Raw genomic sequence first — 12727 nt, forward strand, 5'->3', positions numbered from 1 at the left:
GATTTCTAAAAATACAATAGTATGGCTCTCTGGTGGTAAACTCATACCTTATGCATTCTATGTCCCGCATAAATAAAAAAAGCAGTGCAGCGCTAAAAACCTAAAACTAAAACAAACACCACATGAACAAGTCCAAGGGTGTAGAATGCTGAGACCAGAAGATGACAATGAAGAGCAATCAGAGACAGGAAAGAAGACTCCTTAAGCAGTGGACAGGGTGCTTGAAAACAATCAATGTGCATCTGTTTTTGTGTGTCTCCTCCACCAGAGATGCAAGCTTCTCACCTTAGCAAATGGACCTCTGAAAAAACAGAGGGTCATGCAGACACTCCCTTATCAAGGGTAAATGTGAAGATGAGAGGAAAGCTGTCTTCATACGTAGTCCTTCACTCTATCGTCTCAGTCTGTTAATGGCCTCCAAACTCACTCAGACATTCATGTAAAGATGTAAAATACATACATAGTGCTCTCCGTGTGTATATGTAAAACACTAATTTATTAAAAAGATGAACTACTCACAAAACAGGCACTGTGTCCCAGTCCACGGATGAGAACATGACAAGAACCAGGTACAAGAACATACAGACAAGAACCAGGTAGGTGGCTGTCCTGACATCACATAGCCCCTCACACGCGTACTGTCCGTGGGTAAGACTTCCTCAGCGAGTATATTAAGGGGCCGTGTGAGTGCTCAATATAAAAAAGCAGTTCCTGGTTCTGTGAGATATAAGCCACGCCCCCTCCCGACCGAATAATAGCCTTCACAGGTGTTACTAATAATGGCTGAAATTCACATTAGGAAATGTAACAAGCCTCATGGTTAGCCAACACTCCCTCCTTGTTTACCAACCTACCCCCATCAGTGATGCACTGGAACACTATGGCGGTGATCACATAAGGGAAATATACCGCCCTCCATCACATCATGGGGGTGGCGCAGTCATTCCGTCGTATAATACTGTGTGGTCACATGACCCGCCATCCACGCTAGAGACGCGAACATCACACAACATCACCCCGCTCACCGCATCTGCGTCAGTGTCCCGGCATCGTGTGAGGGAGGAGGGTGCATCCTAGTGCGTCAACTGCCATGACGACAAGACGCTGCATGGGACAACAATGTAAAGCCAGCCTCCTTACCTAAGGTAAGCTACTTCAGGCCAAAAGGGATGGGATAAAGGGGACATAAGACGCCACCAAAAGTAAGAGGAAAAATATGTACAATGATTAGCACACATCAGCCCATACAGGGCGCCACATAATAGGCATTAAAAAAGTCAAAGGACAACAATATATCGCCTCCCAAACCCAGGTTAACAGTACCTCATCCCCAGAATAATAAAACCCCATACAAAAACTTCTACTAGACCATTAAAAAGGGACAAAAGCCCAATAAGGAGATAATACCCTAAGAGTATATTAAATAGAATGGATATCAGCGCAACCACCTGACCTGTATACAAAAACGCATTTCACGCAGCATATACAATAAAAAAAGTGCAAAAAATAAAACGGTAAAATATTAAGATATAACAGAAGAAAAAAAAATGGAGGGGGCATAACTTAATGGTCTGAGATGAAACAATTAAGGTCAAACTCAACCCCAAAAGGAACCCTGACCTTAAGTTCATATACCCAAAAAGATTTTCGCCGGCTAAGCTGCCTTATAAAATTACCACCACGCCAATGGTTCGCAACCTTCTCGATCGCCCAGAACTGCAGACCAACAGGGCTACGGTTATGGAAAAGCCGGAAGTGTTTTGAAACATTATGCGTGACAAGGCCCTTTTTAATATTAGTGACGTGCTCTCCAATCCTCACATGGAGGGGTCTGAAGTCCTTCCAACATATTGGAGGCCGCGCTCACACTGCAATGCATACACAACTGCTGTGGTATGACAAGTAATCAGGTCCTTGATTTTATAACTTTTCCCAGTAGTGGCTGCCACAAATTCTTTACGTTTTGTAATATTCTTTTTGGCTTGTCTGCATGCCCGACACCCACCGCATGCACAAAAGCCACTCAGAAAATTAAAACACTATTTTCAGAATTGATAGGAGTGTCAATGACCCCTAGGGCCAATTTGTCTCTAAGTGAGGGTGCTCTCCTATAAATAAACTGTGGGCGATTGGGCAATAAAGAACCTAGAACCCCATTGTGTTTTAGGATTGGCCAGTGTTTCTGGACAATCCTTTCAAATTTTCTGTATTGAATATTGTAATCCAGAATCATCTGTATTCCCATACGATCATGTTCAATTTTAGGTACATTAGAAACAAGTACCCTTCTGTCGAGGTTACTGACTTTTTCAATCTCACAGACTCTAGTCATATCACTTCTCCAGAAACCTAGACGCTAAGGTTTGCTACAGAGATCATGTCAGTTTCCTGGGTGCAATTTTGCCTTCAGTGTTCAGCTGCTTTTGGTAGGATTGTCTTTGTGCTGTCTGATTTTCTTTATTCTTTCACTGCATCCAATATATTTACAGGCTAGCTGCATTATGGAAGTTTTCCAGTATTTAGAGAAGAGAAATCAAAATTGGTGATATTTTTTCCAGAAGCCAAACTGTTGTAGAAGGAAATGAGTTAGCCCTCATTTTCAGAAAATTAGGGCATATTTTTGAAAAGAAGGAAAAAAACATGGTGGGATATAGTTTCCTTCGAACAATATTTAGTGGCTAAAATGATACCGAGATGCTTGAGGTGGGATGTCCCACCTAATGATGGCCTCATGGATGATGAGGCCATGATTGAGTGGGGGAATTTTTTCAATAAGAAGGGTTTGGAATTTTTAGAGTTTTTATTGCTCCAGAAACAGAGGAAAATTAAACTATTGGAGGCTCAGATTAGAGATCTCAGGAGTACCATTGAACCCTTTAAGGAGTCGGACGAATTCCTGAGACTCTCCTCAGAGCTTAAAAATAGATTAGTCAAATGGAATACTGAGACCCAAAATAAGGAAAAAAAAAAAAAAGAAGAAGAAGTTTATCAGAGATCTTGATGATTTCGGGTAAGAATAATGTTTTTAAATGGCAAGTAACTACCCCTGATGTGACCTCCACTCAGTCACATCTGGATCCTTCCAATGTAGAAATGGCCAATACTCCACTCCTAGTCACTAGGGAACATGGAGTGTATGTCTATGATGATTTAGACTATCCTGTCATGGGATGACCCCAGAGTGGTGACCACTTTCAGGAAGTCTCAACTAAAAGGAAAAAAAAAAAAAAAAAGGGAATAAGGACGTGGCAAAAGGGGGGGGGGGGGTTACCATCAATCCCCTTATAGGCATCAGGAGCATAATGCACCGTATATAGGTGATGACCCCCATGGTGGATACCAGCACCAGCAGTCCAATTACTCTTATCCCAATGAACATCAGGGTTCATATGGGAATAGGGATAATCGTTCTAACCATTATCAAAAAGTTTTCCTACATCCAATTATGATGATGGTTATGGTAACAGAGGACCAGTCCCATCACAATATGGGAATCAATTACCCACACATAACCGTTTTGCCCTCTTGGCTGACGTTAGTTCGTTGTATACGATTATCAGCCATGAGGACACTATCTTCGGTCAAGTGGGCTTTAGAGTCATCAGGCCTATCCAGAAGACATCGGAATTTCTTGATAGATAGCTTGACTTTTTGTCTAACAAAAATTTTTTTTTGGTATGGCAAACAATTCTTCCTACAAAAAAGAGGGGTAGCAATGGAGGCACGCTTCGCTCAGAGTGTCGCCACACCAAAAAAAATGAAAAAGGCGTGGGGGTCCCCCCAAAAAAACAATACTAGACCCTTATCCGAGCATGCAGCCCAGCAGGTCAGGAAAGGGAGGGGCCTCTGAATGACGTAATCCAGTTGCCACGCCCCTGCCATTATTTAAGTAATGCAGGACATCGGCGCCAACAGATCAGCAGGACGCAGCATCGGAGGAGGGTCGTCGGCGTGAGCGGTGGCAGAACACCGGACAAAAGAAGACAGAAGAGCGGAAGAAGGAGCAGGGGGAGAAGGACAAGACCAGAGGATGAAGATGCCGGAGAAGATGGAGGAAGACAGAAGATTTTTTATTTTAAAAAAAAGACTTGTCAAAAACGGTCTACTGTCATTTTGAACACTACGCTCTTTTTTTTATTTTATTAGGTCAATGGGTAGGGGTAAAATGTACCCCATACTCATTCACATAGGGGGGGGGGGGGGGCCCTTGTTAACATTTATCGATTGTGGATGATGCGTGTTCCCAGTTTCCTGATGATTTAGGGAAAAAACTTCAACAAGGTATGTGCAAAGGTTTAACCACTTCCCGACCGCCGCATGTATATGTACGTCCACAGAATGGCACGTACAGGCAAATGGGCGTACAGGTACGTCCTTGCCTTTCCGCGGGTCGGATCGGGACCCCCGCCCCCCGCTACATGCGGCAGTCGGATTCCCGCGGGGAGCGATCCGGGACGACGGCGCGGCTATTCGTTTATAGCCGCTCCGTCGCGATCGCTCCCCGGAGCTAAAGAACGGGGAGAGCCGTATGTAAACACGGCTTCCCCGTGCTTCACTGTGGCGTCAGTCCTACAGCCACACCCCCCTACTGTTGTAAACACACACTAGGTGAACCCCAACTCCTACAGCGCCCCCTGTGGTTAACTCCCAAACTGCAACTGTCATTTTCACAACAATGCAATTTAAATGCATTTGTTGCTGTGAAAATGACAATGGTCCCAAAAATGTGTCAAAATTGTCCGAAGTGTCCGCCATAATGCCGCAGTCACGAAAAAAAAAAAAAAAACGCCGATTGCCGCCATTAGTAGTAAAAAAAAAAAAAAACTAACTATCCCCTATTTTGTAAACGCTATAAATTTTGCGCAAACCAATCGATAAACGCTTATTGTGATTTTTTATAACAAAAATAGGTAGAAGAATACGTATCGGCCTAAACTGAGGAAAAAAATAATTTTATATATGTTTTTGGGTGATATTTATTACAGCAAAAAGTAAAAAATATTGCATTTTTTTCAAAATTGTCGCTCTATTTTTGCTTATAGCGCAAAAAATAAAAACCGCAGAGGTGATCAAATACCACCAAAAGAAATCTCTATTTGTGGGGAAAAAAGGACGCCAATTTTGTTTGGGAGACACGTCGCACGAGCGCGCAATTGTCTGTTAAAACGACGCAGTGCCGAATTGTAAAAACGCCTTTGGGCATTTAGCAGCATATTGGTCCGGGGCTTAAGTGGTTAAGGCTCCATTCACACGAATGCTTTTTTGATGCATTTTGCAGAAATGCAGGGAAATTTTTTAACATGGTTTCCTATGGAACATTCACATCAATGCTTTTTTGTGCCTCTGCGTTTTTGGAAAGGGTCAGTGACTTTTTCCTGCAAAAAGAAGCGTTTTGCATGCAATAGAATTCAATGGACCTGCATCCAAAACGCAAGTACCGCGATTTGCATTTTTTTTTTAACCTATTTATAGCTGGTTGTTAAAGGAAATGTAAAAAAAATTAAAATTACTGTGCAAAAAAAAAAAAAAAAATCGCTGTAAAAACACACGTCAAAAAACGCAGCAAGCACCGCAAAAACGCTCAAAAGCAACATGCATAGGTGTGAATCGAGCCTAAGGCAGGTGTGAAAAAGTGCTGGAAATTAGGAATGCTTTCAGAAATAGAAGTGTTAATCATTTATTTTAATCAATTAACAAAATACAAAGTAAATGAACAGAGAATAAACTCAACTCAATATTTGGTGTGACCACCCTTTGCCCTCAAAAACAGCATCAATTCTTCTAGGTACACTTGCAGTTTTTGAAGGAGCTTGGCAGTTAGGCTCCAAACATTTTGAAGAACCAACCCTAGATGTGGATGTAGGCTGCCTCTGTCTCTTCATCTAAGACCAGACAGACTCAGTGATCAGGTTTCTCAACTAACAATCCCTTCCAGGACTCCTTGTTCTTTATGCTGAAGATAGTGCTTAATGACATTGGCTGTATGGGGTTGCTCTCCTGAGGCAGAATAAATTTGGAGGCAATCACATTCCTCTCGGACGTCCAAGTATCTGCCTGTATTTCTCAGCATTGAAGACACCATTAATTCTAACCAAATTTCTAACTCCATTTGCAGAATTGCAGCCCCAAACTGGAATGAAACCTCCACCATACTTCACTGTTGCTTGCAGACACTCATTGTCTCCAGTCCTGCAAAGAAACTGCCTCCTGCCACAGCCTAATATTTAAAATTTTACGCGTCAGTCCAGAGCACCTACTGCTATTTTTCTGCACTCCAGTTCCTATGTTTTCATGCATAGTTGAGTCTAATGTCCCCACCATGTTCCAACCATGTTCCCACGTCGGAGGCATGGCTTTTTGACTACAGTTCTTCACTACCTGGGTCCAACTGGTTTTCGGCAGTCATGCACTACTGGACATCCAATGATATCAAAGGGAAGTATGCATGACGTGTCTCATCCGCTAGATTACGTTTCTTTTGCCGATCACTGCATCTACAGTCCTCAACGTGTCAATCAATGGTGTCCTATATGCTGAGAAATACAGGCAGATACTTATCCATCATGCCATACTGTCAGGGAGGTGTGCGATTGGCCTGAAATCTATTCTGCAACAGGACAAAATTACTTCAAAACCTACAACCAAAATGTCAATAAGAACACTTTTCAGCTTAAAGAAAAAAACAAGAAGTCCTGGAAGTTATGGTTTGGCCACTACAGAGCCCTGATCATCGAGTCAGTTTAGGATTACATGAAGAGACCGAAGGATTTGAGGTAGCTTACCTCCACATAAGGTCTGCAGTTAGTTCTCCAAGATGTCTTGAACAACCTACCTGCCAAGTTCCTTCAAAAACTGTGCAAGTGTACCTAGAGGAATTGATGCTGGTTTGAATCCAAAATAGTCAAACCAAATATTGATGAGATTTAGATTTTTCTTCCAGGGCTCTTTCACACGGAGCGGACCGTTTCTGGGTCTGCTCCGTGTGTCCGCCAAAGCTCAGCGGGGCTCAAAAGCGGATCCCGACGGACGCGGACGCTAGCGGATGCTCCATCCGCTAACGGACGCGATCCCATAGGGATTCATTACAAGTCCGTTAATGGACTTGTAATGAACGGACGAACGGTCCGCTCGTGTGAAAGGACCCTTACTCATTTTGTAAACTGATCAAAAAAAATTCAAGTTAGACTTACCGGTAACTTGTTTTCCAGAAGTCTTTCAGGACAGCACCTTGAGAGATAGCGACTCCTCCCTCTCCTTAAGGAAACACCTTCTTCCCAATTCTTTAAAGGGAGGCCCCTCCCAGGAACACTCAGTTGTCACAGAGAAACCTCCGGCCCCGGGTGGAACACATACGTTAGTCACAGTACGGCACATCAAAACCAATGGGGCGGGTCGCTGCTGTCCTGAAAGACTTCTGGAAAACAAGTTACCGGTAAGTCTAACTTGAATTTTCCCAAGGCGCCTTTCAGGACAGCTCCTTGAGAGGATACCAGAGACTTACCACCTTAGGGCGGGACAACAGCTTGTAGGACCTTCCTGCCGAATGCCTGGTCACTGGCAGAAGTAAGGTCCAACCTGTAATGCCGCACAAACGCGCTGAAGCTTGACCACGTAGCCGCTTTGCAGATCTGCTCCGGGGTGGCACCGGCTCTTTCTGCCCATGAGGCTGCAAGCGCTTGCGTTGAATGAGCACAGATCCCTTCTGGCGGGACCACACCTGCATGCAAGTAGGCCTCCCGAATAGCAAACTTCAGCCATTTAGCCAAGGTACCCTTTGAGGCTGGGTGTCCTTTTTTGTTACCCCCAAACAAAACAAATAAAAGAGTCTGTACGTCTGAAGCACTTTTTTAGCATAACAAAGCCCTTCTCACATCTAGCATGTGAAAAAAAGTATTTTTTCCCTGAGGGATTTGCACAAAAATAGGCAACACAAAATCCTGAGAGTGATTGGCCGCTGAAGCTACCTTAGGCAAAAACTTTGGGTCTGTTATAAGCACAACCCTATCGGAAAATAAAGATAAGCAAGGTTCCCTTATTGACAGGGCATGCAATTCACTAATCCTGTGCGCTGAGGTTATGGCAACCAGGAATAAAGCCTTCAAAGTAACATCTATGGGAGATGCATCTTTTAAGGGCTCAAAGGGTTTTCCAGCCAAAGAGAGATCCCATTTCGGGAATCCCCTAACCTGGGACGGCCTAGCCCTCGAGAGGGCTCTGAAAAACCTAGTTACCAAAGGTTCTGAGGCTACAGAACTCTCTAGAAAGACTGCCAGGGCAGATACTTGCACTTTTAAAGTGTTGACCGCCAATCCTTTATCTGCTCCATCCTGCAAAAACTCCAAAATGGCTTGAGGTCGTTTGGGTCCAGGGCCGAGGAGTTACACCAGGTCATATACACCCTCCAAACCTTTGCGTAAATGGCTCGTTACTTTTTTCCTGCTGTTTAACAGGGTAGACAGTAAACGGTCCGAAAAAAAACTTTCTCTTTCAAGAGCCGCCTTTCAGATACCAGGCTGCAAGGGAGACTGGACACGTCCGGATGGAACATCGGGCCCTGCCTCAAAAGGTCTAATCTGGGAGGTAGATGCCAACATGGTCTGGCAGCCATACCTAGGACCGTCGAGAACCACGCTCTCTTGGGCCAGTACAGAGTGATCAGAATGACCGGAACCCTTTCCCTCTGAATCTTCCTCAGAATTAGGGGAATCAACTGGAATGGGGGGGGGAACACAAAGCACAGGCGAAAACTCCAGGGATGCACCAGAGCATCTATTCCTAGGGACCCGTCCAGTCTGTTTAGGGCAGGGGTGGCAAACACAAGGCACGCGGGCCGAATCCGGCCCGCCAGGCCTTGTCATGTGGCACACCGGCACCTCTTGATCTCACAGCAGCACAGTAAAAACCCGATTTTCGTCTGTCCATAAACTTCTATGGGACAGGAGAAGCTGTGTGTGTAAATGTAGGGGTGTCTGGCTGCATCTGTGTTGGCTCACTGTGGTCAATACATTGTCACAGTGCACAGTTCCCCCTACACAAACGGGAGAGGCTGAGTCTGCTCTGCCTTCCCTCTCCCCTCTTCCTGTGTGAAGAGTCCGTGCAGTGAGTGAAGAAGCCGTGCAGCTGGGATATTACGAACAGAGCAGCCGGCAGATAGAAGGTACACAGGATATCTCTCAGTGATAAGCCTCCAGGGACCATCCAAGTGTGAGCTCAGCGACTTATCTCCCCTCCCCTCGTTTTTTTAAACTTTTTTCTCCAGCAGTAGTTATGACTGCAGCCAAATTGTGTCATTAGCCTGTGGTAGTTGCTTGATCCCTTGTGCTTTTAGGTGGGTTCACACTGGTTTTCTGTGTTTTGGCCCATTGCTAGTGTATCTGCAGTTTTCCTGCGTTTTACCCACAGTCCTATTGATTTTTATTAGGTTGTGTGTTTTTTCTGCATTTTCTGAAAGCGCACTATAATTCCTACATGATGCATCTTTGGCGCACTGTCAGAAAATGCAGCAAAAGCCTGCAACCTGATATAGATCAATTCCTGCACTGTGTACGTAGCGTACCCCTGAATTCCTGCAGGTTCCTGCCAGTTGTATATGGGTCGCACTACATACAGAGTGCAGAGTTCAGGATTACGTCAGGATTATGCTACGTACAGAGTGCAGGGTTCAGCAGTGCGCTACGTACAGAGGGTAGGGATTCGGGGGTATGCTACGTACAGTAGCATACCCCCGAATCCCTACCCTCTGTACATAGCGCACTGCTGAACCCTGCACTCTGTACGTAGCAGAATCCTGACATAATACTGAACTCTGCACTCTGTATGTAGTGCGACCCATATACAACGGGCCCTTTGAGGGCAAGCACACTGCTGATGCGGCCCTCGACGAAATTGAGTTAGACACCCCTGGTTTAGGGAAAAGAATAGAGGCACCTGGTAGTTCTCTCCCGAGGCAAAAAGGTCCACCTCTGGTAAACCCCACTTGTTGGAGATCTCTAGAAAAACCTCCGGGTTCAGAGACCATTCCGACTCCCATACCTGGTGTCTGCTCAGGAAATCTGCCACCCCATACAGGGATCCCTTCAGATGCAACGCTGAAAGGGATCGCAAGTTCTTTTCTGCCCAAAGCAAGATACTCGCGGCAAGAATCTGCAGAGGTCTGCTTCTTGTGCCCCCTTTCCTGTTTAGGTATGCTACAGCCGTAGCATTGTCTGTCAACACCTGAACGTGATGGTTTAGAAGATCCGGAGCAAACTTCCTTAGAGCTAAAGCTATCGCCTTAACTCTCTCCAGTTTGAGGACCGTTCCGATTCCTCCTTTATCCAGAACCCCTGGATGAAGTCCCTTTCCAAGTGGGCTCCCCATCCCCACGCACTGGCGTGTGTAGTCAGTCTTTTCCCCACTGGAAAAGCCCATTCCAGACTTTTTGAAAGAACCTGCTGGTCTTTCCACCAATAGAGGGATCTTTTTACCCATGCCGGGATCTTTACGTGAGTGTCCAGGGAGCTGAGACTGATCCCATGACCTCAGGAGAAAGGTTTGAAAGCACCTGAAATGTAGTCTCGCCCACTGAATAGCCGGCATGGTCAAAGTCAAAACTCCCAATGCCGACATCACTTGCCCTATAGTTATAGGCTGGTTGGACTGGAGCCGCAACACGGCCTCCTGGACCTTGACCTTTTTCTCCTGGGGAAGAAAAATTCTTTGGTTTAACGAATCCACCTGGTAACCCAAGAAACAAATCTATTGAGCAGGCACTAGGGACAACTTCTGAAGATTCAGAATCCAGCCCAGTGACTAGGGGTGCAACGGATCACAGTTGATCCGTGATCCGAACGGGTCACCCCCTTCGGATCGGAACACACTGTGATCCGCGGATTGCCGCGGCTCCGGAGCTAGGCCGAAGCCGCAGCCTTTCCTAATGTTATGGCCGCGGCTCCGGAGCTAGGCCGAAGCCGCGGCCTTTCCTAACGTTATGGCCGCGGCTTCGGCCTACCTCCCGAGCCGCGGCCATAACGCTAGGAAAGGCTGCGGCTTCACCCTAGCTCCGGAGCCGTGGCCATCTTGGTACACCCGGCGGCGGCCCTCCTCTGTTAACACCCACAGAGGGGGAGCCCGCACTCATGGGACACACGCTGGGAGTGTCTGTACTACCTGAGGGGGGGGGGGGGTCTCTGTGTACCAAGAGGAAGGGGGGGGGGGTCTCTGTGTACCAAGAGGAAGGGGGGGGGGTCTCTGTGTACCAAGAGGAAGGGGGGGGGGGGTCTCTGTGTACCAAGAGGAAGGGGGGGGGGTCTCTGTGTACCAAGAGGAAGGGGGGGGGGTCTCTGTGTACCAAGAGGAGGGGGGGGGGTCTCTGTGTACCGAGAGGAGGGGGGGTGTCTCTCTGTACCGAGAGGAGGGGGGGTGTCTCTCTGTACCGAGAGGAGGGGGGGTGTCTCTCTGTACCGAGAGGAGGGGGGGTGTCTCTCTGTACCGAGAGGAGGGGGGGTGTCTCTCTGTACCGAGAGGAGGGGGGGGTGTCTCTCTGTACCGAGAGGAGGGGGGGTGTCTCTCTGTACCGAGAGGAGGGGGGGGTGTCTCTCTGTACCGAGAGGAGGGGGGGGTGTCTCTCTGTACCGAGAGGAGGGGGGGTGTCTCTCTGTACCGAGAGGAGGGGGGGGTGTCTCTCTGTACCGAGAGGAGGGGGGGTGTCTCTCTGTACCGAGAGGAGGGGGGGTGTCTCTCTGTACCGAGAGGAGGGGGGTTGTCTCTCTGTACCGAGAGGAGGGGGGGGGGTGTCTCTCTGTACCGAGAGGAGGGGGGGGGTGTCTCTCTGTACCGAGAGGAGGGGGGGTGTCTCTCTGTACCGAGAGGAGGGGGGGGGTGTCTCTCTGTACCGAGAGGAGGGGGGGGGGTGTCTCTCTGTACCGAGAGGAGGGGGGGTGTCTCTCTGTACCGAGAGGAGGGGGGGGTGTCCGATCCGTGACTCCTGATCCGAGGATCGATCCGAACCGTGAGTTTTTTGATCCGTTACACCCCTACAAGTGATTCCAGGTGGACCCGCGCTCTGGGCAGGTCCTCCCAACAACCTTTCCTAAGAAGGGGCAAAGAACAGAAGGTCGTCTAGGTAGGGTATGACCGCCACCCCCTGTAGACGGAGCGGGGCTAAGTCTTCCGCCATCACCTTAGTGAAAATTCGAGGCGAGGATGACAGCCCGAATGGGAGGGCCCTGTATTGGAGGTGATGAACCACACCTCCAGTCTTTGTTGCCAGTCTGAAGTACCTCTGGGACTGCGGGGAGATCGAGATGTGTAGGTAAGCATCCCTCAAATCTATCGACGCCATATAACAGCCTGGTTATGTGTAGCAAAAGAAGAAATTTATACTCTATTCAACATAGAAATCAATTGTGTAGACGCCCTCAAAGCCAATTGTTTAATTGGCAAATCAGGGAAAAGGATAATCACAGGTGTATCACACAGATAGGGCTGAAAGTGTTTTCCACATGTCCACAAACGTGCATCCTATCATCCATTAGCCATAAAAAAGTCCTAGAAATGCAGAACTATAAACATATAAAATGAATGAATGAGTGAATGTGTGGATGAATGGGTTAATACATGATTAATATGCATATTATGCAGACGAATGTAAATGAGACCCAAAAAACTGAAAACACATGGAAAGGATGTGTAGACTAATATGGGAAAATGAAAAAAGTGATAAATTAAATGTGTGTGTGTGTGAAAG

At 46.8% G+C, this 12727-nt stretch overlaps 1 protein-coding gene across 6 annotated transcripts in view; it reads right to left on the reverse strand.

Annotated features, from left to right (window-relative positions):
* TBC1D22B (TBC1 domain family member 22B) overlaps nucleotides 1-12727 on the reverse strand; it is a 911570-nt gene that overhangs the window by 860074 nt on the left and 38769 nt on the right. The window lies entirely within an intron of this gene.

The sequence above is a fragment of the Rana temporaria genome, chromosome 2 (assembly GCF_905171775.1).
Source record: "Rana temporaria chromosome 2, aRanTem1.1, whole genome shotgun sequence".
NCBI classification, from domain to species: Eukaryota; Metazoa; Chordata; class Amphibia; order Anura; family Ranidae; genus Rana; species Rana temporaria.